The sequence below is a fragment of the Talpa occidentalis genome, unplaced genomic scaffold, assembly GCF_014898055.3.
Source record: "Talpa occidentalis isolate TD23 unplaced genomic scaffold, MPIMG_talOcc4v2.1 talOcc4.2, whole genome shotgun sequence".
Lineage (NCBI taxonomy): Eukaryota > Metazoa > Chordata > Mammalia > Eulipotyphla > Talpidae > Talpa > Talpa occidentalis.
The window spans coordinates 126,977,375-127,003,450 of NW_023602073.1; the positions used below are offsets into that span (position 1 = coordinate 126,977,375).

The following is a 26,076-nucleotide window of genomic DNA, read 5'->3' on the forward strand; positions in this document are numbered from 1 at the left end:
CACAATTCAAACAGCTCTGGTAACTCGGGAGCACTTACAAGGGGGGAAGGGAGAGAAAGGAGAAAAGGGAAAATTATGGAGAAAATGATTAATTCCTGAGTATATTCAATGTTATTCTCTTAGCATTCACATCACCATATGATTCTAAACAGGTTAAATGGAACAACTTTCAAGAAGAGAAGTATTAGTAATTTAAACTTCTCTGACTGGGCCTCCCTGTGCAAGGGGTTAAGCACAGCACTGTGAAGCTATCCGGAGTCTCTGCAGCAGGAGTTTGATCCCTGACCCACCAGGGAGCTACCCACATGGCACAGCGACCTCTCCTCTCTTGCCTGCTGCTCCCTTCAGCAGTGTATTTCAGTCTTCCCGTCTGTCTGTTCCCCACTCTGCCTCTGGTGAATCCTCTCACCCCCTACACCTCTGGCTGTACCCCAATTATTGTATGCATAAATAAATCTTTAAAAAACAAAATAAACTTCTCAGACTTTGGGATTAACTGCATAATCTTCTGTCTTCTAATATATTAATATGATTTGTAAATCAGTGTCCACTAAATTTTTCAAAAGGCTATAATCAAATGAGTCATCCTCATATCAATATGTTGGCAAAAAAAGAAATTAAAAAACAATTTCCTGAAATCGCAAGGTTTGGAGAGGGGTGTTGTGTTGTAATCATAGTGTGCACCAAGGGCTGTGATAAATGTATTTTACAAGATACAATAACTATTACTAGAACTCCTAATCTCAAATCCTAAAGCCTGTGTGACTCAATAAAATGCCAGTTTACAAGACAAAACAATTACGACCATGGTCACCACCAGAATTCCATAAGAATATGTGAGAGATTATAAAACAAAACTCCTTTTACAGAATTGAATCCTGTCCAGGTTGGGCCTTTAAGACATTCTGACAGTGCACACAAATACTATTTCTGGAACAAAACCAAAACAGCACAGCTGCAAGACATCTTCCACTGAAGTTGTAACTGACTCAATAGCAGTTCTTCCTTTGAGCAAGAAAGTCTATAAAAGCCAGAAGCACAGCTATTTTCCCCTACAAGCTGTTTAGTGAAACTACTTTCTCATGATCTAAATTGTAGCTTTATTAAAAAACTTAAAATGGACAGTATAACTTCCAGCATAAAATGGAAGTATAATTTCATAAAAGATTTGCAAAAGCAAATATAAAAAAACCTTGAAAAAGTATCCAGGTATGGTTTTTATTAAGAAAAAATTCCCAACTGAAACAAACTATCCTAAAACACATGAAGATACACATTTTTAAAATTAAAGTCCATCGTGGTCTATGGTATAAGAATATGGATGTTTTAGTGGTGGGTGTGGTATGATAACATACATCTTAACAGATATGAATCTATTCTCCTACATCATATAAAGTATTGTAAACATCAATGTGTTACTTCAATTTAAAAAATTAAAAAATGAATACCCCCCCACAAAAATTGCAATTCCAAACAATCGCAAACAGTACATTTGAATTTGCCTCAGCAGAATTTTTTCCCCAAAACTCTAAGGAATAAGTGACCAAAAAATTGTAGAAATTATCAGTATTACTAATACTTATATATTTTTTAACTTATGATATCTAAATAATTATGGTAGTTAAAATTTAAAAAGTCAAGGGCATTTTGAAATCATTTAGGAATAATTTTAACATAAGAAAAACAATTCAGGTAATCAAATCAATGCTTTATGATGCTTTCCTTTTCTGTAATTTCAATTACGTTTCTATAGCAACTCCAACAAATATTCATACAACTACTTCTGCAGTCAAGCTGAAAGCCAATAACCACTTCTTTAGTTTATTTCTATTATGGCTTCCAAAAAAATAATCAGCCTTCCTAAAGTACATTCCAGAAACTTCCACTCTTAAGGCTAAAATATGTAACAGTTAACTATGATTGTCAGGTATTCTTAAATCTTTAGAAAGGAAGTTAATGTCAGAAAAGATAATTCCATTACTTCTTTGATAATTCACTGTAACAAAAAAGACAATAGACGTAAAGAAATTACTAACAAATAACTTAGAAAATTATCTAAATTCTAGAGAACCAGAACACTGGAAACTTTGTGCCAAAATGTAAAAGCAAAGAATTAAATATTCTAAAACCAAGAGATAAGCAAATTTCTCTGCATAAATTTCAGACATGCTTTCAAAATCACTAGCTAATGCTATTGTTTTGAAGTAAATAATATTTTACTAATAGATGGGTCTATTTTGTGAGCAAGCTCTGTTAAATTCCTACAAACATCCTTAATTATATCTTAAAAATCCCTACACAGCATGTATGACCAGGTTCATTTCATACATGAATAAAATGAGGCTCAGAGAAACGAAGTAACTTATCTTAATAAGCATAGAAAGCAAAGTAATATAGAGGTTAATCAACAGTCCTGGAGTTAGACAACTCTGAATCTGGATCCTGGTTCAACCCTTAACCATGGATGAGGTAGATACCTGAGATTTGAATGAAATGCTATTTTATTTGGATTATGTTCTTGACATTATATGTGATATTTATGTAACCTCCCAGGTGTACCTCATCCAATGTCAAAATGCACCCTTTACATAAAGCTTCACCCACCCAACCTTACATTCACATATTGACTTTACATATTAGAACTTTGCTCAACTGTTTCTTCTCTAATACCATAAATTTTCTTGAAAACATTTTCAGAAATGCATAAGGAAAACTGTGAAACAATTGAAAATTCTGTATCTTTCTGTCAAACACAGACATAAACTTACATGGCATTTCATACTAATGGGTAGATATACCACATGGAGCGTTTCTTTAAACACTGAAAACCATTTGGTGAGACAGGGACGTCCCAATGGAAAGCCATCCCTATAAACTTGTATGGTAACAGAAAAATGCAAAAAAAAGAGAGAGTACATGTGTGTGGGCACAAACACATATATCAGATTCCCCAGAACAGTTGTGATTCAAGTATTCTATACCCACTGTTCCCTCAAGGAAACTCACACCTTCCAGATCACACATAATTTCTTTAAGTGAGAAAACATAATCATCAAATATAGGGGCTTGTGACTGAGATAACTGCTTCCAAGAGCAGTACACAGAAGAAACATGAACAAAACTTGGCAAGAACAGGATGGATTTGTGGGTGGTGGGACAGAGGGATAAGGCCATTCACCAGGGTGAGAAAATCCTTGGATAAGCTGAAGCAGCAAGAGGCACGAGATGTTCTGGCAGATAAAGTGGGACGCAATGAGATGGGCAGAGGGGTGACCTCTTTAACTGAGTGGGAGTCACACACAAAGATAAGTCAGAGGGAATGCTGGCAAGATTGTTGAGAACTCGGAAGGCCAGGATAATGGGTTTGGATAAAGAAAATACATTAATTTACCTTTTTTTTTTGTAAGTTTTACTGAAATACCATACCGTACCAAACCACAGAAGTCACCCAGTATCAATGTACAATTCAGTGCTTTTTCGTAAAGTTGGCTGTGCAATCATCACCTATTTTTAGAACATTTTCAACAATCCTGAAAGAAATCGCAAACACACTAACCCATTCTATGAGACCTGATACCAAAGTCAAACACAGATGTCATAAGAAAACTACAGATCAGTATTCCTGGGTTTCAAGCCCAGAAGTCTAGGAGAAGCTACAAGATTTAGGAACTTTTAGGTAAGCTGACTTTGAAAATGATTGTTAAAATTCTTGGCACAAACTGTAGAAATCAAAGGTAAAGTTGACAATTTGGGAATCATCCTAGGCAACTTTAGCATAGTGGCTACTGCTGAAAGTTTTGGTTATATAATAACTGTTACTCAATTCTAAGGACCTCCAAAGAGCTTGTTAACAAGAATTCAAAGTGCTATGAAAACTCAACATGTATAAGCAGGTACAGAAACCCGCATGTGTTTAATAAAAGTCTCAGCAACTGCCTCATCCACCATGGTAAAATCCAGCTCAGCAGGGCAAGAAACATGCTAATAACAAAGGACAAAAAGTCCAATGGTAGAGCAGTCAGTAATGATTCCTTCATTCAGTAAATATCCAAAAACCATTAAGTGTCAGAAAATTGTGAACGCAGATGTGATAACTGCCTTTGTGGAGTATATAACCTGAGAGGGGGACAGGGGTGAAAAGAGTGAATTGGGAAGAACTTGTTCTAAGGACTACACACTAGGTATATTTAACAGAGAGGAAGTCCAGAGGAAGGAACACCCACAGAAGGTAGGCCACATTGAAGAATTTATATGTACATTGAGACCTGGGAGTAGAGCATGCCTGGCGACATGCACAAAAGTCTAGAGAGAGAAAACTTGATGACAGGTGGGCAACGAGGACCAGTAAGTTAAAATCTAGAACAGTAAGAATAGATCCATAAAGAATAAAGGAGAGACAGAAAGCTGGTATTTATTTGGGGGAAGATATTGGTTAAAAGGGGAGAATCTGAGGGCTGCTCTATACACTATGATAAGGAATCAGGAAAAAATCATAAATTGATGATTTTTTTTTTATGTTTTGCAGTTATAATGAAGCTTGTTGGGATTTTTCTTTTTCCCCGCACCCAAAACACCAGAGTGAAAACATAGTTTGGCAATTATTTGCCAATGTTGGGATTTAAGTTTACTTTGGTTACCAGAGCTAAAACTAAACCAAGCAAGTGTTCAGGTTAAGGCAGGTTATAGCATCTGAATATAGAAGGTGTCAGTGGAACAAGGTGGACAAATTCAAAAAATAAATAGAATGGTTAAGAATTTGGTGACAAATGGGAGTAGGAAAGAGAATGAAAGCAAAGATAAAGAACAACTAATTGGTAGGCAAAGTCACTCACTGAAATTGTCAAAAGGAAGGTTGGAGGCAGGTTAATGAGTTCAATTTTGACTGGGTAACAATGAAACAAAGAGATACAGTGAATAAACCAATAGTGAAGCTAAAATGAAATCAGAAAAAATAGTCCAGAGGTAGTCAGGAAAAAAGAAAAGAAACAAAAAAAAAAAGATGGGACAAATAGAAAACAAATAAGATAGTAACCGAGACCACCAATAATTAAATGTAAACTGTCTAAAAGCACCAATTAAAAGTGATTGGATTAAAAAGCAAGACCCATAGTCTCCGTGGTGGTGCAGGCAGTTGAGAGCCATACTGTGAAGCTGTCCGCAGCCTCTGCAGCGCCAGTTCGATCCCAGCCGGCAAGAATCCCACATGGCAAAGCAGTGTTCTCGTGTCTTGCCCACTTCTCCCCTCAGCAGTGTATTTCGTCAGTCTGCCTGTTCTGTTCCCCACTCTGTCTCTGGTGAGCTCTCTCACCCTCCCGCGCATCTGGCCTGTACCCCAGTTCTTGTATAAATAAATAAATCTTAAAAAAAAAAACAAAAACCAAGACCCAATTCCATGCTGTATATAAGATATTTACTTTAAACATAAAAACTGGGAATAAAAATGGTATGAAGTAAATAGTTATGAACAAAATGAATTATGGTAACAAAGCAAAGACATGACCCTTGACAGCAGAAATGACGTACCTTGTTTAGTGCAAGAGTGAATTTTAGCTACTAAACTTCACAATCTTGGTTTAAAGTCCCTACCTTGGAAACACTAGTAGCTTTTAAACTAAAACATGTCAACGTTATGGCTACAGTATTCCTTTACTAACCATATTTCCACTTTTCCCCTCTACCAGGTTGGCAGCTGTATGGCTACATATGTCCTCCTTACACCAACACCAAGGTAGTCACCCGGAGTGGGGTTGGGAGACCTTAAGAAATCTACGTGCTATCAAAGAAAACTAGCAACAACAAATGTTGGCAAGGATGTGGAGAAAAAGGAACTCTCCTACACTGCTGGTGGGAATGTAAACTAGTCCAACCACTATGGAAAGCTGTCTGGAGGTTCCTCAAACTGCTAAAAATGGAGCTTCTATATGATCCAGCAATTTCATGCCTAGGTATTTACCCAAAGGACACAAAAACATTAATTCAAAAGGGCACCTGCACCCCTATGTTTACTGCAGCACTATTTACAATAGGTAAGCTATGCAAACAATCCAAATGCCCCAAAATAGATGACTAGATCAAGAAGATGTGGTATATATACACAATGGAGTATTACCCAGCAATCAAAAGGGATAAACTCATGCTATTCACAGCAACATGGATGGAGCTGGAAGGGATCATGCTTAGTGAAATAAACAAGAAAAATACCGGATGGTTTTACTTATAGGAGGAACATAGAGGATCCAAATAAGGGATCGGGTGGGGAGGGGAAAGTAATTATAATAAAGTAAAAATCAAAATCAACAAGCAACTATAAACCAGAAACATTCTGCAGGGTGTGGAAAAGGGAATAGGATCAAAACAGGGGTGGGAAGAACACAAGGGACTATGGTGATGGTACAAGGGTGAATTGGTGGTGGGAATTTCACGGGTACTATAACCAAGATGAGAAAGCATACATGTACAAAAATGAAGAACAATGTAAAAAAAATACATAAAATTAAAAAAAAACCTATGTGCTATTACCAAGTATGCATCTGCAGGGACTTCACAATTTATAAGCTTTCTCCTTTTCCCTACTGAATTCATATTTAATAAACGTAAGCTAAGAGACTTTCAATGTATCTATGTTTCATACAATAGAAAGTTATTATTGGGCATCCATATTTTTATCCTTGATTCCCAATATGCCAGTCTTTGAAATAGTAATTAATGTTCAGTGTTATTTGAACTTCACCACATGTATACTTCTCTTAACCATTTTTAAGGATTGAAATTATGGCCAGAAATTCTCAGTGACTATATTAAGGTGTTCTGCTTATTACAAGAAAAGATGGGAACCATCTGAAGACCCACATATGCTTACCAGACTGTTTATTTCTTTTTTGAAAAAGATATGTAGTCTTCGCAAAAGAATAGCCTAAAATTTTCTGTTTCAAGCTTTTATTTTGAGAAGACTGTGAAAAGTTCACATCCATGGTTATAATTTGTTTCTCTTGGATCCAAACATACACCCACCCATTGGCTTCAGAAAAGCACTTGGACAGAAAAACCCTAGGACAGTGATACTTCCTGGAAATTTCAATTGGAAAAAAATAAAGGAAAGTATCCTTTTAATAAGAGACAGCCAGTAGCAAATAATGCAAATGTTCTTCTGAATGAATACCAATTTACAAAATCTGTTTGTACACAAAAGATTCATTCATTTAACAAGTACTTCTTAAGCAACTATTAAAAGGTAATTTATAAAAGGATTCAGCGTATCACACTCTTGATATAAGGTAAGAGTTCATTAAATATCAAACAAAATAACTCAGCAAGAAAATTTTATTTATACATGTTTTTCAGGGTAATTCCCAGTCCCCAAAATCTCTTATTTTGCTGTTGACTGGCTGCTTTGCCAGGTGATCAGTGCAAAGACTTCAGTCTTACATCCATACCCTCCACACCTATTAGCTAGTCGAAGGAACATTTGGTGATTTAGTGAATAACTTGATCAAATTCATTAAGCAGTATATATAGCTGAAAAACAAATCCCAGTTACAACAACAACAACAACAAAATCAGACTTAGGACAGGCATCACTCTCTCTTTTCCTATCTCCATCCAGGTTGACCTTGCACCCTTTATGTATTTCTACTGTTGAAATGACCATTTTGTGAATTCTTTTTTTCAAAGAATTTTAAAAGATTTGTTTATTTATAGAACTAGGGTGTAGGCCAGAGGTGCCGGGGATGGGTGGGCAGGTGAGAGAATTCACCACAGAGTGGAAAGCAGAACAGGCGGATTGACTGAAATACACTGCTGAGGGGAGCAGCAGGCAAGACAGGAGAGATCTGCTGTGCCATGTGGGTTAGCTCCCTGGGATCGAACACGGGCCATGCAGCCAGTGGAGCGGTACTAGCATGATAGCTCTGAGGCTTAAACCCTATGCCACCAGGGAGGCCCCCCATTTTGTGAATTCTTGTATCAGTTTGTCTTATTATGAATTTAGCAGCAGCTCAGTCTTCTGACTCCATCTTTGAATCCCCATGACTGGGCACAAATTTGTCTCCCACTAAATAGAAACAAATACCAAACACAGCTCCTTAAGTCAGTGTTCCCAGGCTTCAGATTATTAGCAATCAAAGCAAATCATGTTTATTACAGGCTAACAATGAAATACTCTATTACCATTAAGTTAAATATTCCATTCTAATCATCTTTATAATGAACAACACACAAAAAAAATCAGGACATCAGATTTGACACACAGAAATTAAGAGCACTTCTGTAGTTGGTAATGACACCTGTATGCTATAAATAAAATAATGAGGTGCCACTGGGTAGGCTCCCTTAATTGACAGTAAAAAGTACTAGAATAGCTATCCAGAGAAATGAGGTAATTTTCTAGACAACCTGGCATGTAATATCTCTAAAACACAGATACGTATACATGTGTCTCTTCCTTCCAAAAAATAACTATAATATTTAAAAGGCTTCCAGTGGCTTTGCAGAGCCTATAGGAAGGAGACCAAACTACTCAGTATAACCTTCTAGGTTCAGCACTGGCTGGCTCCAATCCAGCTTTGCAGCCTGGCTTCTGCTTCCCATCCCCTTTTCACACCCCCTGAACTCCAGCCACAGCAGCCTCCTCAAAACAAAATGAGTCTTCATGCTTCCACGTCCTCATTAATGCTGACTCTCCTCTGTCTAGACTGTCTACTTCCGAGTCAAGTCTACACTTAGGAAAAAAACCAACTGAAACTTCCAGGTATAAGGTTAAAAACAGGCAGTTTATGACCAAACCTAACAATAGCGATTACTGATTTTAAGCCACAAGATACCTGGAATGAAATCTGGGATGGAGGAAAGCCTAATCAAGTCATTTGTGAACTGATCACACACACACACACACACACACACACACACACACACACACACACTCAGTCACAAGGCTATGAAAAGACTGGTAGATGGCAACACAGCAGGGAGTCTCTACCACAGCAACAATGCCCACTGGCTGATTAAGTAGGATACCCAGAATGTGAAAGTCAGGCCTTGAGATAGAATGTAATGGGTGAAGGTAATCCTCCCAATGGGCAGAACCGAGGTAGTGAGAGCTGATCAGGAATCACACTTCAGACCCAGAGCAATCACTGTTCTCATCTAACTGATAACCCACTCCATGAACCATACAACTGGTGAGCAACAGAATGTGGATTTACAGCTTTGCAACAGGACTAGGTAGGGCAGGGCACTGTTCTGGGGCAAATCTGAACAATGGCGTTGACCAGCGACATAAAAGCTGGGTGGAAATAGAACCAGAGGAATGAATATCACCAGTACACCATTGCTTCTAGATGTAATACGCCAACAGGACTTTCTGTGTTCTGCTTTTGGTGAGGGAAGAACAATAAATGCAGCTGTACCTATAAAAGCTGAACTATAACAGACAAGGACCTAGCCATGACCATATGCACTGAACAGTTAAACACACATTTATACATTCTATGTACAGAAATGTGTGTATGCACGTACTTATCAGGTAAAGAGGGTAAAATACCTAACAACCAACTTAGCTGCCACACTGAACTTCCCCTTTGTCACTATCTGCCTGATATTTTTCTCAAACCATCGTCCACCCCAGGCTAGTGATTTTAACTAGTTCTAGTCAAGCAGTCTGGGCTGAGCCATAACCTAAACCCCTTCTCAGTCCCTTTTTATGTCCTCCCATTATTGCCTATAAGTCCATGTCTGCTATACTAGAACATCTAGATTCAATAAATGCTAAATGAACAAAAGAGCATAATCATAACAAGATAAAGAAATGTGGTTTTATAGCCTTCTCATCTATGCATCAAGAGTAAAAATTCTTCCCACTGAACCCCAGAGTAATGTGATAGGAGCTCAAATATTTTTTCTACTTCTCTATTACAGGACTATCCATTTTAAGAAAGAGTTTATTCCTGCCATGGAGTTTATTGTCCTGTACCAATTGTATATTTATCTTTAAAAGAAATAGATGGAGTGGCATGACACAGGGCTTGGTATCTTAAAAAACAAGGGCAGCTGATGGCTAGACATATACAAACACGGTAATCCCTGAATACCTTCACTGTCCCAGATGGCAGGAGTCGAGCCACAGCAGAATCAGCTCTTGTTGGAAATTGGTGTGTCAGCTGTCCAGGACAAGCCCGGGCTTATGTGATCAGATTTTTACTTGTTTCAAAGACTTCTTAACAGCTCTAATGCAGATGACCTGTCATGCTTTTTTATGACCCTGGAAGACACCAACAATGATTAACCTATCACTTTCTGACACCTTTATCTGTAAGCAATAAAAGTACGCTTTTCAGGTGAGTCCACCTAATGAATGAATGCCCCATGAATTAACCTTTCCAAAAGTAAGTAGGACTATGTTAAGAATTTACAAAGATGGGCTTCCCTGGTGGTGCAAGGGGTTAAGACGTAACCTACGAAGCTGTCCATAGCCACTGCAGCACAAGTTCGATCCCCGGCCAAGGAGCAACCCACATGGTGCAGCAGACCTCTCCTGTCTCACCTGCTGCTCCACTTGGCAGTGTATTTCAGTCATTCCACCTGTTCTGCTCCCCAGTCTGTCTCTGGTGAACCCTCTCACCCCATACCTCTGGCCTGTAACCCAGTTCCCATATGCATAAATAAATAAATCTTTTTTAAAAAATCACAAAGACATACTCATATATTTTGCTAAGAGAAAATAAACAGATTTAAAAGGATGTTATTTTAACGCGTGTGTACATATTCACTGATAAAAGACTGGAAATGCTGAGTCAAATAGGGAGAGTTATTGCTCCTGAATATGGGTAATGGGAAATTCAGCTTTATTTGTATTTCTCTGTTACCAAGTTTTCCTCAATGAATATGCCATTACTGTGATTAAGGAAAAAGTTTTAACCAGATTAAAGTCCATTAAAAACAAAAAATGTTTTCTTCCTTTACTTCTACACTCCTGCTTAGCAATTTTAAAGGCGGTATAAATCAGGATAATAACCTAATACCATGGCATATGGTATGGATTTACTTAAAACATAGAGGTACATTCATACCAGTCCCCTTTGAGTTTGGCACTAAATACACAAAATTTCTGGACTCTAAGAAGCCTGTGCTTTCAGATACCGTTACATCAGCAGTCCTTTTTTTAAAGCTGGATTTTAACTGGATTTAAAAGAATGAAAGGAATTTCCTGGATTTTATCAGGGCAATTCCCAACAGATTTTTGCTCCCACTTCTTAATATAAGGATTAAAGTCACTTAGCAAATTAGAGTATATCCTTGCCACTTAAAATGCTATTAAGAACATGTAAATTAAGAGATCTTTAAAAAGCTATGCACATCAACAAAAGGCTTAGAGCTCCTGCTCAGAAGTTGTTTTAACAGTTTCCTATGAAGTTAGTCAAAAAGCACCAAACATCTGAGGTCAAATCTAAGGGCAGGAGGGATCTCCTTTCAGACCACACAGGACTATGCAGAGGCAGGGAACACATAACCACATTAGATCAAGAATGAGCCTTTCTTTGTTTTGTTATCATATGGCAAGTATTACTGTCAAGTTTTCACTACAACTTCATTAAAATACCAAACCATACACACACGCAATTTAACACAGCACAAGGGGGACAGGGACATATTTTTCAGAACTGTAAAATGGCATCTGCAGAATGTCTCAAAGGAATGACAAAGGCACTTCTTTAGCCCTAACAAAGAGAACAATGTTTCTACTAGGACACTGCAGGACTATTGCATTTCAGGGGGGGAAGGCAGTAAAAATTAACACAAAACAGATCTGAACGTGTAGAATGACAGACTGTAGAAAAGATTTAAAAGAAACTGGTGAAGATACAAGTTTCACTCATTAGAGTTCACAAAAGTAAAAGAGTACTTGATGTTTTAAAAACAAGTAACTTCAAATACGAAATTTGAAAACTAAAAAATTTCAAAAGTATAAAATTAGTTCTCTCAGCCAACTGAATTAACTGTTTTAGCTTCCTAACCACTGTGCTTCTATAACTGTAATGTCTAAAAGATAGCTTATCAGCAAGCTATGCCAGCATAGTGCTGAAAAAGCCATATATAGCATTTCACTTAATTTCTCATTTAATTAAACATATTAATTTCTCTGTGAGAACTGCACAAGCAATGCTTCCATTGTATAAACAAGGAAACTGAAGCTTACAGATAGAAAATAACCCAGAATAAGATAGTTCTAAGTTCAATTCTAAATCTCACTACCTAGTTCTGACTTTGTCCTTTTCAAGATATTTTCACTTTGAATTTCAATATGTCAAGATCAAATAATCCTCATGTGGATTAAAGACAAACTATTTTCAAAAATGGGACAAGAACTTCCCTAAAATAGCATACTAAAATGAAACTAGAAGCTAATGTGTGAAGGGTGGTGATAAAATATATACTCAACTCATAATCAACCAAGTAACATTTCCAAAACACTTTGAAGCAAAGGGCTTAAGAACTGCCTTCAGAGGGAAAGTCACAAGTCAGAGTTAATTAACAAAAGAAACAGCTTTGATTGGAGAAAAGTCATAATCAGAACCACAAGCTGGTTTTCTCTAATTTGGATATACTTAGTTATCTTCAGTGGATAGTATTCTAAAATCCAATCTGATGATTTCTGTATTGTATGTGTGTTGTGGGGGGTGGGGGGTGGGGAACAAGATGGACTTCAGTTATACACAGTGCTCAGAATAAAGTAAAATAAGTAAATTGCCAATAGGTAAGTTTTTCTACCCATGACTTTTTCCTCAAAAATTATGTATCGGTCCTGCTTTGAATCCCCTAGAACACTGCTTCCCAACTAGTCTTTCTAAACTCCCATTCTGATCACATCATTCATCTGTGTGGAAAACCTCAGAAAGTGCAGAAAGAAAACCCAATTCATCTTCCTGAAATGCAGAGTCCTCCAAGCTCAGGCTGAACCCACCTTAAGAGTCTTTCCTGCTCAAAACTGCCCAAGATAAATTGCTTGAGGGGGGATAAGGACCACTAAAGTCTCCAAATTCACTCTTCTAGCCTCTCCTCAAAAGTCATGCACAGCCTCGTCACCAGCACCATCAGGCAGAGCCCAGTTACCAGGTTCTGACCTTGTCGAAGACTTCCTGGCCACCGCAGCTCGATGCCATCCTTTCCTCCTCCATAACACTCCCAACACCTCTGGGAGAGCTCAATGCTTTTCTGCAATACAGGCCCTATATATGCATCTTACCCACGCTACTGAACAAATCTCTCCTACTCGTCTGGGCTCTATCCTCCACAGTAAAAGACACAAATTTTTGCAGGTATGCTTAGGATATATTGAGTAGAAGGAAGACAAGTTATAAGAAAACACCTTTAAGAAATTCAACACACGTCTACTTTTTTATCTCCCCCAAGCAATTCCAAGCAACAAGCTTTAATAGAACAAATATTATTTTGCCATATTTATAATGAGAAATCTCAGGCCATCTTTTAAGATTCACATTAGGAAAATGTTAGGAGTGTAAGATTCATTATCTTCATCCTGCATGATCGCTTCTCATAGGTTAAGACTGACCTAAAGGAGCACTGCCTTCAAAAAGATTAAATTTCAAGAAAGGAGAGAAAATAAAAATGGCTCTGAAATAAGTCCTGTGATAATGTTTTGGGATAAACAGTCCTGACTCCTATTTTAAGGCACCTAAAAAAAGTCAATTCTTTTTTTTAATCACAGATACTAGGGAATCTAAAGTAACTTTAAATCAAGTTCAGTAATTGAGGAACCATTTTCCAAGAATATCCTAAGAAAAGGCAGAAAGCTAACTGCCTGCAAAAGACATCTGTCAGGTATTTCTCATTTGCATTAACCTGTTAAGGCAAACCAGGTGATGAGCTGAATGAATCTGCCCCTCAGCATTTTCACAAAATGGGCTCATTTTTCCAAACACCCTTTCCTCTTAGTTTCTTCTTTTCCCAGTGTACCTCACGCTGCTGAGCTTCCAATTTCTTACCGGGGTACAACAGAATAGCATTTATTTTTTAAGTGGAAGCAATATTATTATCTCTCCTTTATGTGCAACATTTATCAAAGATAGGAAAGACCTTCTTTCTTGCACTGCTCAAGTTATTAATCACAGGACAAAGCAGGGACAGGAATGGCTGGAATGAAACAAGGGGCACCTGTCTAAGAAAGCGGTCTCTGGGGCTATCAGAATTGAGGCATAAGACAAGAAATTTATTCATTCTGGAGGTCTCCTATAAAAGTCCTAAGTTACACAGAGATTTTGGGCTCTGTCTATGCAAACACAATAAAAGCTTGTTGTAGGGTAAACAAATTAATCAGGTTTTTTACACCACTAGCCTCAGTGGCTATCACCTGCAGCCTTGACTATGCTAATGCAGAAAGCCTTGGGAGGGTGAGCAGAGGGCACTCGTGCCTGACTGTGAACAACTGGAGTATGGGTGTGCACGCATGTGAAAGAGAATGCCAGGAGCCCAGAGAAAGGGTGCTGGGCAGCTTGGTTCCCTATCCGCCTCTTAACCACCCCTGAATGGCCCGTGCCTGCCTCCTTTCATGCCAGCCTCCCTGCCTGTTGTGCCTGTGTATCTAGTTCCCTGAAGGAGCATGAAAGCCTGAAAAACTACTGAGGGCTCCGGAACTCTTCATCCCTCTGCCCAAATTGATAGTGAACCTGCCCTGTGCTTGCTGGCACAATCCTTGTCTTCTAGGAAGCCAGGCCAGCCCAAATGGGTAACTACCAATTGCAGAACGATCTCAACCAGTTCTACAGCTGGTTCCTCACTGGCTGTCCACCTTTGAGTTATATTTGCTGTAATGACACGAGATAGAATTAATTCACGGATATTCATTCCAATCTTGGAGAATGACACTATAAAGAATTTAATACCACTATCCCCCATGTGTTCAAAATAGAACATACAAAGAAAAGCACCAACTCACATTTACCAGGGATGGAGTCACTGGGTGGTCACAGAGCACCTCAGAACTCACACCTGCAGCCCACGTATATGATCACAGCTACCACCTTGCTCGCTGCCACAAAGCAATCCAAGAACACCTGGATTAAGATAAGCGTCTTAGCAGCAACGCTGACACGATTCAGTCCCTAATGCTTACGTCGGAGGCGGCCCAACCCCAGGTCAGGAAATAAAAGCGAGACATTAGAACCCAAAGATAGACATAAATACTTTACATGTAGAGTTCCTTTTCCAATTACAAAATTAAAGCCCAAATTATCTTACTCTTTTTAAAGAGCCAAACAAAAACCAGTAGAAAATAACTCCAAGTGGCCGGGGAAGTAGGCAGACCCACTATCGCCTATAGAATGAATAAAAAGGACCTCAGAGAAATGAGATCACACTCTGCAGCGGCAGGAAGGGCCAGAGCAGGATCTCTGTGACAGAAGCAGACGGGGTAAAGGAGGAGAGAGTTCTGGAGCCCTTGGTGGCTTTTGCAGGCTTTTATTGGGATTTACCAGGTACACGGCAGGCAGCAGTGCCGGGGGGCCGGGAGACTGGCAGGCCTCCCAGCCCCCAGCGAGTCTTCACTCTTTCTGGGCTCTCTAGCCTTCTCTTGCATTCTCTCTGCTTTTCTGCTCTCCTCTCTGCTTCTACTGGAGTTCCCGTGACGCTGCCCTTATAAGCCCAGTCTCTCAGCACAGGTGTATCCACTTACGCATGTCCACGCCCTACTCCAGGTGCCCGCCATCAGGCATGCATTCAGGACCACAAGGATCCATCATCTATCCTAATGGCGGGAGGGCAGAAAAGCCTGATACTTTTTTATCTTACCCAACACACTCTAACCACACACGAGGACTTTCTGCACAAACACATCACAACTACGCACACTTTAAGGAGAAAAAAGTATATGTTTGTTGTAGGTAAGGTAAAAAAAAAAAATCAGGCTTTTCTGCCCTCCCGCCATTAGGACTGATAATGGATCCCTATGGTCCTGAATGCATGCCTGATGGCGGGCACATGGAGTAGGGTGTGGGCATGCGTAGGTGGGTTCACCTGGGCTGAGAGATTGGGCTTATAAGGTCAGCGTCACAGGGACACCAGCAGAACTAGGAGAAGAGAGAGAACAGAGGCCATGACAGAGCGTCGGAGAGCCCAGAAAGAGTTAGGACTCGCCGGGGGCTGGGAGGCCTGCCAGCCTCCCGCCCGCCATGTACCTGGTAAACTCAATAAAAGTCTGCAAAAGCCGGGCCTCCCTGGTGGCGCAAGCAGTTGAGTGCAGTGCTGTGAAGCTGTCCTCAGACTCTGCAGTGCTGGTTCCATCCCCGCTGGCCTTGCAGCAACCCACATGGTAAGCAGACCTCTCCTGCCTCGCCTGCTGCTCCCCTCAGCAATGTATTTCCTCAGTCTGCCTGTTCTGTTTCCCACTCTGTCTCTGGTGAATCCTCTCACCCTCCCGTGCATCTGGCCTGTACCCTGGCTCTTGTATTAAAAAAAAGTCTGCAAAAGCCACTGAGTCAGAGAAAAAAGCACGTAACTGATCGAAGAGGAGAATTTTCCTGTTACACCAAACTTTTTGGTTACAAAACTACAGAACAAATTAAATTCATCATTATGAGTAGTGCCAGAAAAACAAAGGATTTTCTTAATTGTTTCTACTTTATCTAGACACTCAAGTCTATTCCCGAAATATTTCTGCAACATTCAATCTGTCATCTCTAGTGGAGTTTCCCCACCCACTCCAACCATTTGAAAAATTTCTGGAAAAGAACCAAAAGTATAATCAATTTTGCCAAATGACATTTGGATTTTGTCCCCACCCTAATATTTGGCTATTTGTTGTTCTGTCTCTCTCTCTTTCCATTCTTTCGCCCTTTCCTTCTTCCCCCCACCTACAAATACATCTTAGCAATTATTTCCTTTCTGCTCCACCCCTTACTCAAATTTTCAACACTAAACATCTTCATTCCCCTCATTCCAACTTCAATTCTTCCCTTAAGATACAGAAAGCCAAAAATACACAAGATTGTCATTAAACCTTCAAAGATGTAGAATTTAATATGCTGAAGACTTCTTATGGAGAGATTTTTTCAAAGAAAAACAAAAATTGATGATTCTCCACCATCTATGTTTCTGATATCTCTCCCGGTCTCTCCAAGGTCACTTTAGTTATTTTATGTGGTTTCTTCTGGTTAAGGTCGAACAGAGAGGTGATGGTAAATCTGAGGCTCTGTGACCCAATACACTAAATCTGTAACTGCCTCAGAGAAGGTCTTCTAACTACCTGTTGACTAAAACAAAAGGCACTAGTGACAAGCCCCAAGGCAGGGAAGCTTGGGGGCCAGAACTGGCAAGCCCCCCAGGGCTGAGCAAATCTTTAAGCTTTCTCTCGCTGGTCCCTCTGGCATTCTCTCATGGTCTCACCTCTTCTATAGTCACACTGCTTGTCCTCTCATAGCTGTCCTCCGGTAGTTGGCTTTCTCTGGGTGATGCTGCCCTTACATCCCTGACCTCTAGGCTCAGGTACGCACGCTTATGCACACTGCCCACCCATGCTCCATGTGTCCAGAAGCAGGCACACGTGCCCCAAGCCCATGCTCCAGAGTGCCTTCTGCATGAACACTATCAAGGCTGCAAGTGGTAGCCACAGAGGCTAGTTGTGCAAAAAGCCTGATTAATTCACTTATCCTACAGCAAGTCAAGATAAACTTGCTTATTATGCAGAGATCTACTCCTGAGAGCAGAAGTACCAGGGCAACTATCAATTCAAAGAGACCATGTTCCCTAGCCCATTCAAAACATGAGCAAAGCCTTCTTAACAAGTAGGGTACATGAGTTAGTCAGGTTTTTATGCTACTAGCCTCTGTGGCTATCGCCTGTGGCCTTGATTGTGTTAATGCAGAAGGCACGTGGGTGTGGGGCACGCGTGCCTGATTATAGACACTGGAGAATGGGTGTGTGTGCATGTGCAGGTATACACACCTGTGCCTGAAAGAGAGGGGATAAAAAGGCTACATCACATTGGAGGTCATGTTGCTGCCTTGCTGTGGCTTATTAAAACCTATGAAGATGATGCCAAGGGTTCCAGAATCCTCTTTTTAAACTGTTAGAACCAATGGTGAACCTACCAGGCCTGGAATGGTTACAAAACAACAATGGTTACAAAACTTCATTCAGTAAGTCATAGTAAAACAGTGAGAACCTGCAAGGTGCTTTGCTAATCCTATGGAGTAGGGGGAGGAAGAGACAAAGGAAGAAGGAGGGAAAGGAGGAAGAATAACAAAAGTAAACTGACACAAACAATCCCATGGAAACTTAACATTCGTAAAAGACTAAAATTTCAAGACAACAGTAGAACAAATGCCATAAAACTTTATATGAGCAATTGCCAAGGAATTATATAGCTGAAAATTTCTATAGGAATTCAGTACTATTAACAGGGGGAAAAAGCAGGCAGTTGATCAAAAAAGAGATTCTTCATGTTATACCAAACAAAGTAGAAGAAATTTGGCATGAGATAATTAACTTACTTAGGCAAAATCACTCAAGTTTTAAGAGAGTATTGGTTTTAACATGGTGGAAAGGGAAAACTTCAAATAAGCTTATGTTAATGTAGATGTATGTTTTTAACCTCACCTCCTTTCAGGTTCACATCAAATAACCCTAAAATAGCAGCAATCCAGGCATAGCTAATGATTTTCAAACTTCTCCAAATCACTTGGGCCAAATTAACTACACAGGTGTGTTTAGGTAGTCTAAATGTGTCAGTTTTTTTCAAAGTTATATTTAGATGGATTTAATTCTCTGGTTCAGCCATCTCATATATTCAAGAACAGTACTTCACAAATTCTCCCCAGTAAATAAAGTAAAATAGACACAATCATAGACTTAAAATTATACTGGACTAGGTTGCTCTTAGTTCTAACTCCAGCTCTGCAGGTAAAAGTCATTTCAAGCAAGTCATTTAACTTCACTTTACTAAATGTTCTCATCTACAGAATAAAGGGAGGGCTAATTATCCCTTAATTATCCCACATGGTTCTAAATTTCAACGTTTTTGAAAAATCACTTGGCATGGCAAACTGTACACAAAATAAAGTGAAATGAAAAAAGACATGAAAACTGAAGCACGAGCCCTTCTTGTAAAATGTAGACAAATTTGTGTTAACTGAAGTATTCTCCAGGCAATGACTGTAGGATATGAGGATAAAAAACTTGTTAACAATGATTATGTCCAAAAGTGGGAAAAAGGCTATTTGTTCTCCTGCCTTCCAAGTTTTATTCAATAAACATATGAATTTATCATTAAAAAGACCCAATCACTTGAATTCAGATTTGATATTTTCAATAAAAGCTCTTAATATGCTGGAAATCAGAGTTCTTTTAGAAGCATTATAGAGGAAAATAGAATAAAATCTCTGACCTTTGTTTTCCACAGCTACTTTTCTCATCTAGCCTGAATCCCCTCCTTCAACCCCACTCTCTCCACAAAAATCTCTTGGGAGTGACTGAACGTAAGTAACCTAAAACTGGAATTTCTGGGACGGTGTGGTTTTCAAATAGCACTGTATTTTCACCTCCCTACCTGTACACACACACACACACACACACACACACACACACACACAGAATTGAATTTCATAAGTATTTTCACAACAAAATCTCACAGTAGTATTTAAAATATCCTTAAAAAAAATCATGGACCTGCAGCTATATGGAGAGGGGTTTGGGGGATGCAATGGCACCTGTGAGGGTGATGTCATTACCAGCCATGGCTCTGAACTGTCTCTGGAATGCAGCTGTGGCTAGAATCCCTCAACCCACCCAAAGCAATTTAACATAAAAACAGAGTCCTGATTCTAAAAAGCCTCAGTTACACTTGACTGTGCTTTGCTTAGGAAGGCCTGTACTTGCAATTTTTTAGTTTTAAATATTTTGTGGAACACAGCATCAGATACTATTAGGACTGTCCTTGAAAGATCATTCTTTAACTGTGCTAACCCTTTATTTATTTTTTTAAGATAGATTTATTTATTTATTTATTTATATAAGCACTTGGTACAGTCAGAAGCGCGGGAGGGTGAGAGAATTCACCAGAGTCAGAGCTGGGAGCAGAGCAGGCAGAAGGACCGAAGTACACTGCTGAGGGGAGCAATGGGCAGCAGGAGAGGTCTGCGCTCCATGTGGGACCCTAGCTGGAAGCCAGGGATCGAACCTGCGCTGCAGAGGCTGCGGGCAGCTTAGCAGCCCAGCATTCCACCACTGCGCCACAAGGGGAGGCCCAACCCTTTTTTTTTTTTTTTTTTTAAATGTAACAGGCCTGAGAAGGCCTAATTCTGCATGCCTGTCCATAGGCAATCCCTGAGTCACAACAGGCATGATTTTGTTATAGGCTTGAAAAAAAATCAAGAATGAGTATGTACATCCCAGATGAAGGGAGGACTTGGTTAGGGAAGGGGTGAGCACAGAGGGCAGATGAGATATGGCTGATAAAAGTGAAGTCAATCCTCATTCTGTAAAATGAGACTAAGGAAATATAATTCCTGGCTACCTATAAAGACAAAAGAATGTAGGGAGAATGATGGTCTCTAACATAAACACTCCCTAAATTTTAGCTTTTGTTTCCCCACAGCAACAGTCACTAAAGGAAGTACAAACTCCCAAGTCTACCTAAGAAGGTCTAGTTAATCTATAATATACATGAAAGTACTTGAAAACTGAATCACAAATGTTAGCACTTCTAAGGACACAATACGGAGATTCAATTAAAATATATTTGCGGGCCTCCCCGGTGGTGCAGCGGTTGAGCGCTGGGTTGCGAGGCTGCCTGCAGTCTCTGCAGCACCATTCGATCCCCGACAACTGGGTGAGGGTCCCACATGGCGTGCAGACCTGTCCTGCAGCCTGCTGCTCCCCTCAGCAGTGTATTTCGTCATCTGCCTGTTCTGCTCCCCGCCCTGACTCTGGTTAATTCTCTCACCCTCCCACGCTTCTGACTGTACCCAGTGCTTGTAGAAATAAATAAATCTTTAAAAAATAAATAAATAAAATAAAATATATTTGCTCGGGCCTCCCTGGTGGTGCAGGCAGTTGAGTACCCACTATGAAGCTGTCCACAGTCTCTGCAGTACAGGTTCAATCCCGGCTGGCCAGCGAGAATCCCACATGGCGCGGCAGACCTCTCCTGTCTCACCTGCTGCTCCCCTCAGCAGTGTATTTCGTCAGTCTGCCTGTTCTGTTCCCCGGTTCTGTCTCTGGTGAATCCTCTCACCTTCCACGTATCTGGCCTGTACCCCGGTTCTTGAATAAATAAATCTTTTAAAAAATAATAAAATAAAATAAATTTGCTCCATGGAAGAGGAAGAAATGACCCTTTCTGTACACTATTCATGTTAGACAGTAAAATCCTGTAGGGTAAGTGAAAAATTATCAGGCTTTTCCACCCTCCCGCTATTAGCATTAATGATGGGATGATCCCTGGGGTCCTGCATGCATGCCTGATGACGGACACCTGGAGTAGGGTGTGGGCATGCATAGGTGGGTACACCTGGGCTGAGACTGGGCTTGTAAGGGCGGCATAATGGGGACACACCAGCAGAGCAAGAGTAGCAGTGGTGAAAGAAACACGCAAGGAGAACGCCAGAGCGCCCAGAAAGAGTGAAGACTTGCTGGGGGCTGAGAGGCCTGCCAGCCTCCTGTCCCCCCCCCCACCCTGGGCATCCTTGGGGCTCAATAAAAGCCCGAAAAAGCCACAGAGGGCTCCAGGACTCTCCTTTACCCATCTGCTTGGATCATAGAGATCCTGATCTGTGCCTTCCTGGCACTACAACTCACCCAGGAGGAACCTGCCCAGAGATGGAGAAGCTGACCAGGGCTGGAGAGGGGACTCTAGCAAACCAAAGATAAGAACCAGAGGAACTGGGCGTCCACTTGCCTAACTCCCCACTCAACAATGCCCTGATCATCATTCCTTCCCTTTTTAAGAGTCACAGAATGTTGTCTCCTGCTTCCCACTGCCAACAACTATCTAGTATGGTCCAGAATGAAGGAACTCTACACACTCCTCCTCCCAAGTCCAAGGTAGAAAGCAGCACAAGGTTTGTAAACTTTATCAAGATTTTACTGCGGGATAGCAAAGTCCAAATATGTTTGTCTGTTTTTACTTACATTCTGAAAGTAAAGCCAAAGCTCACACTGAATTACTAATGCCATCTTTTTTATTTTTAAAAATTCATCAAAACTACAAGAAAAAGTCAGATCTTATATCTTGCAATTCCCAAAACTGTGCCTTCCTGATCTCTTAACAGAGCTTTGCTATCCTCATGACCCTCTAAATATTAGTCAAGTTTAAATTATCTATTGATGATTATGCGCTTTTGGGTCAACATAACTAAGTCACAGAAAGCTTTCTATGACCTAAAGCACACCAAAAGTCCCCTAAACTTAGTGCCCCACTTTTATAGAATCACAGAATCTTAGAGATGATCCAGAAGCTGGCAACTTCCCAATCTATTTTTCTCAGTCTGACAGTGACCAGTGTTGAGCCAGAAGCTCAACAAATAACTGTGCCAGACTTTTCTCCACCACCACTAAACGTTTAAAGTATTTACTGGGGGAGAGAGGAGCTGAATCCCAAAGTTTTACATGTATAATATATTCCAATTAGAATATTTTGTATTAAATTCTTGCCAACAGAACTCAACAATGCATCAAAGAGATAATACACCACGATCAAGTGGGATTCATCCCAGGGGCACAAGGATGGATCAATATACGAAAATCAATAAGTGTAATCCAACACATCAACAAAAAGAAAAATAACCATATGATCATATCTACATGCTAAGAAAGATTCGACAAAGTCCAACATCCATTTATGATGAAGGCCCTTGAAATTCTCCGGACAGAAGAAACATACCTTAACATGATAAAACCCATATACGACATACCTACTGTGAATATTATTCTCAATGGCAAAAAGCTAAAGGCCTTTCCTTTAAGATCAGGAATAAGGCAAGGATGTCCTCTCTCACCACTGCTCTTCAATATAGTACTGGAGGTCCTAGCCAGGGCAATAAGACAAGAGAAAGTCTTACAAGGAATCCAAATAGGGAAAGAAGAAGTAAAACTATGACTATTTGCAGATGATATGATAATATACATAGAGAACCCTAAAAACTCCACAGAAAAACTGCTCAAAATAATCAACCAGTTCAGTAAACTAGCAGGATACAAAATAAACACGCAAAAATCAGTAGCTTTCCTATACAAAATCAATGTGAAGAAGAAATCAAGAAAATCATCCCTTTTATAACTGAAACAAAACAAAATCAAATATTTGGGAATAAACCTAACAAAAGAGGTGAAAGACCTATACAAAGAAATTAAAAACACTGTTAAAAGAAACTGAAGAAGACACAAAGAAATGGAAAGAAATCCCCTGCTCATGGATTGGAAGAATTAACATTATTAAAATGGCCATCCTCCAGAAAGCAATATGCTATTCCAATAAAAATCTCAATGACATTCTTCAAAGAAATAGAACAAATACTGATGAAATTCATATGGAACCACAAAAAAACCACGAATAGCCAAAGCCCTACTGATGAAAACAAAAGAGAAAGAAGGTATCACACTTCCAAACTTCAAGCTGTACTATAAAGCCATAATAATTTAAACAGTTTGGTATTGGAACAAAAACACACAGACCAATGGAACTGAATAGAGAGCCCAGAAATAAAGGCACACTTATATGAACAACAAATCTTTGACAAAAGAGCAAAGAATATGCAATGGAACATGGACAGTTTGTTCAATAAATGGTGCTGGGAAAACTGTACCACCACATGCAAAAAAATGAAAGTAGACCACTACCTCTCACCATGCACAAAAATCAACTCAAAATGGATTAAAGAACTGGATGTAAGACCTGAAACCATAAAATATATAGAAGAAAATATAGGTAAAACACTACAAGACATATATCTCAGAAACATCTTTAAAGACTCATCACCCAAAGCAGTGATAGTGAAGGCAAAGACAAAAACCTGGGATTAAATCAAACTGAAAAGCTTCTGTACAGCAAAAGAGACATTAACCAAAACAGACAGACACCCCACTGATTGGGAAAAAGATCTTTTGCACTTTTCCATACAACTGATAATGGACTGATCACAAAGATAAGCAAAGAACTCACACGACTCAACAAAAACGAAATAATCCAGCCAAGAAATGGGCAGAAGAACTTAAAAGACATTTCTCCAAAGAGGAAATGTAAATGGCCATCAGGCATATGAAAAAATGTTCAACATCCCTTATCATCAGGGAAATGCAAATCAAAACCACACTGAGATACCACCTTACACCAGTAAGAATGGCACATATCAAAAAAACAAGCAACAACAAATATTGGTGAGGATGTGGTGAAAAAGGAACTCTCCTACATTGCTGGGGGGAGTGCAAACTGGTCCACCCACTATGGAAAGCTGTCTGGAAGTTCCTCAGTCTACTAAAAATGGATCTACCATACAACCCGGCAATTCCATTACGAGGGATCTACCCAAAGGACACAAAAACATTGATTCAAAAGAACACCTGTACACCTATGTTTATTGCAGCACTATTTACAATAGGTAAAATCTGGAAACAACCCAAATGCCCAAAAATAGATGACTGGATCAAGAAGATGTGGTATATATACACAATGGTATATTATTCAGCAATCAAAAAAGATAAACTCATGCCATTCACAGCAACATGGATGGAGCTAGAAGGAATTATGCTCAGAGAAATAAGCCAGAAGGAAAAAGAAAAATACTGGATGGTTTCACTTATAACAGGAATATAGGGGAACAAAATAAGACATAGGTGTAAAAAATAATAACAGTACAAAACACAACAAAGCAAAAGCAGACAATTATAAATCAGAGCCATCCTGCAGGGGAGGAGGAGGGAGAGGGATCAGAGGGAGGGAGGGAGGAGCACAAGGGACTGAGGTGATGGTGCACGGGTGCCTTGGGGAAGGAAATTCTATGGGGACTACACCTGAGGGGTGGGGGGAAGCAAACATTGTTTAAAAATTTTAAAAAAATATGTATTGTAAAAGGTTAATGTAAAATAAAATAAACTTAAAAAAAAAGAGTATTTTGTATTACCCAAACTCCTAACTCCCGTTCTCTAAAGCATAAAGTAGAAGTGTGTATGTGTGTGTGTGTGTGTGTGAGAGTGAGAGAGAGAGAGAGGTCTCAATGATCCTGCTCATCTATGTTACTCATTCCCAAGGTCACACCCCAAGTATAGCTTACAAATTTTTTCAACTGTGACCCAGAGGAAAATATATTTACATCCCAACCCAGTTCACCAATACACGGTAAACACACCCAGTTTCAATGGAAACTAGATTTTCAAATGACTAGGTGTGATCCACTTTAATCAGAACTAAAAACCCTAAACCAAGGCAGCTTGTGCTCAATCCAACCCCATCCCTGCACTCAGTGAGCCTTCTCCTCGCCAGCAGACTGCTCAGCCAGGAAAAGACTGGCTCTTCCCTTTTTCTTTCCTCCCCCAAAGGGGTAGCCTTCTTTTTTTAACTCACATAAAAGGCTAGATATGGTCCTGACACTCATGCTATTCTATTTCATTTTCGGAATGTCGATCATAAGCTTCTCAAATGACTTACACAAAAATCCTGCCCTAGAACTATATAACCCTACCATTATCTAAATTTCATGCATCCCAACCTCTGATTATCTTCTGTCTTTCTAGCTCAGTCCTATTTGAAGTCCAACATTCTTTGGCCTTGAGGAGCCCGTGTCCCTCTACTAATCCTCCCTATGTCCCTGTCCCCTTACCATTCCTCAGCTGCTTGGATTCCATAGGCCACCATTATGCCCTTAACTACCAGCCTGTTTCTCCTCCAGCACACTCGCATGCTCTATGGTTACATCCAACTCTGGCCTTATTTCAGACTTGCACCCAAGGAGCAAAACAAAAATAACCACAATAACTTTTCTCAACTTCAAGTCAAGGTCACAACTTTTTTAACTGGATGCGTAGAGATCTTCAGAAATCCTAAAGCATGGGCTCAATCCATATGCCCACTCCCCTGGA

At 39.8% G+C, this 26,076-nt stretch overlaps 1 protein-coding gene across 3 annotated transcripts in view; it reads right to left on the bottom strand.

Moving 5' to 3' along the window:
• EPB41L2 (erythrocyte membrane protein band 4.1 like 2) overlaps positions 1–26,076 on the bottom strand; it is a 196,413-nt gene that overhangs the window by 121,984 nt on the left and 48,353 nt on the right. The window contains exon 2 of one of the 3 annotated variants that reach the window (XM_037520384.2): positions 10,086–10,255. The exons of the other annotated variants lie outside the window; for them this stretch is intronic. The gene's annotated coding sequence lies outside the window, so the exon portion shown is untranslated. The remainder of the gene's footprint in view (positions 1–10,085; positions 10,256–26,076) is intronic. 3 annotated transcript variants of the gene reach the window in all.